The sequence below is a fragment of the Chionomys nivalis genome, chromosome 21 (assembly GCF_950005125.1).
Source record: "Chionomys nivalis chromosome 21, mChiNiv1.1, whole genome shotgun sequence".
NCBI lineage: Eukaryota > Metazoa > Chordata > Mammalia > Rodentia > Cricetidae > Chionomys > Chionomys nivalis.
Genome location: NC_080106.1, coordinates 40,664,161 through 40,665,870, shown reverse-complemented (window position 1 = coordinate 40,665,870; position 1,710 = coordinate 40,664,161). Strand labels below are relative to the sequence as shown.

The following is a 1,710-nucleotide window of genomic DNA, read 5'->3' as shown; positions in this document are numbered from 1 at the left end:
CCACCAGCAATGAATGAGTGTGCCCCTTTCTCCACAACCTCTCCAGCAAAGGCTATCATTGGTGTTTTTGATTTTAGCCATTCTGACAGGTGTAAGATGGTATCTCAAAGTAGTTTTAATTTGCATTTTCCTTATCGCTAAGGAGGTTGAGCATGACCTTAAGTGTCTTTTGGCCATATTTTATTCTTTTTTTTAATTAAAATTTCCTCCTCCTCCCCGTTTCCCATTTCCCTCCCCCTCCTCCCACACATTGCCCCCTCCCCCTCTCCCCACTCCCCTCCCCCTCTCCCCACTCCTCTCCCCCTCCCCCCCACTCCATTTCCACTCCCTCTGGATACTGAAGAGCAGTCCAAATTCCCTGTCCTGCGGGAAGTCCAAGGTCCTCCCACTTCTATCTAGGTCCAGGAAGGTGAGCATCCAAACAGGCTAGGCTCCCACAAATCTAGTTCATGTATTAGGATCGAAACCTAGTGCCATTGTCCTTGGCTTCTCATCAGCCTTCATTGTCCGCCGTATTCAGAGAGTCCGGTTTCATCCCATGCTTATTCAGTCCCAGTCCAGCTGGCCTTGGTGAGCTCCCAGCAGATCAGTTCCACTGTCACAGTGGGTGGGTGCACCCCTCGTGGTCCTGACTTCCGGCAGCACATATACTGAAATTGGAACGATACAGAGAAGATTAGCCTGGCCTCTGCGCAGGGATGACGCAAATCAGTTCCCACGGCTTTTATGTTGAGCAAACGAGGTGGAATGGCCAGCACCTGCTCAGCAGTTGCAGGAAAAGGAGGGAGGTTTTGTTCTGTTCTCTCTGCCTGGAATAGCAGGAGCTTGGCATGACTCAATCTACCTCTGAGAGCACGGTCACCACTCACCTAAACAGGCTTTGAAACTGCTGCTACCTAAGTTTGGAACAACAGAGAGAACAGCGCACAGATCTGCTCAGAAGCAAGTGTGGCGAGTGGAGAATTAATTGACAGGTGAGGTCCATTACTGAAGGACCAGGATACACTGAGAAGGAGCCTAGCAGAGGCCTCTAAAATGCAAGTCATTACTGGAGTGGGGTCCTGGCATCTTTGACCTGGAAGAGGTTACAGTTTGGATGTGCACATGTGGAAGGATTATGGAGCAACAGATCCTGTAAAATGTGAGGTCCTGTGAAATGTCATTAAGACACTGGGTCCACTGCCCTTGGGGGCGTTGAGCTCACGGGGCTAAGGTTAGTTCCCTAGTGAGCCAGTTATGAAAACGGCAGGACCTGCCAACTCCGCCCCCCAGCTTTGTGTCTCGTCGTGCAATCTCTTCTGCTTGTGGCAGATTTTATTTCTGTCCCTATGCCATGTTGATCTCAATAAGGGCCCTCACCAGACCGCAAACAGAAGAAAGAACTTAGCCTGCTTGCTAGCCTCTTAAATCCTAAACTCAATAAATATTTATCTTATAAATATCACAAGATCTGGTGTTCTGATATATAATCAGAAAACAGACTATTGTGGGGCTAGTGTGTTAAAAAAAAAAAAGGTCAAAACTCTACCTGAAGAATCCCCAGCTACCCAGCTGGTATTGAATGACCACCACTACCATGTTTTCATGGGTACACAGGGCCAGTCCATCATAGGTAGATGCCCCACCCAACACTAGTCCACCTCCATGAATCCACACCATCACCTGAAAAAGAACACAGCAACACAGGTTATCAGAAGCCTCCTCTGGAGG

At 48.7% G+C, this 1,710-nt stretch overlaps 1 non-coding gene across 1 annotated transcript; it reads left to right on the top strand.

Moving 5' to 3' along the window:
- Nucleotides 1–622: 622 nt before the first annotated feature.
- On the top strand, nt 623–726 carry LOC130864217 (U6 spliceosomal RNA). The gene has a single exon (XR_009055916.1). It is a non-coding gene; the product is annotated as a U6 spliceosomal RNA (small nuclear RNA).
- Nucleotides 727–1,710: the final 984 nt, after the last annotated feature.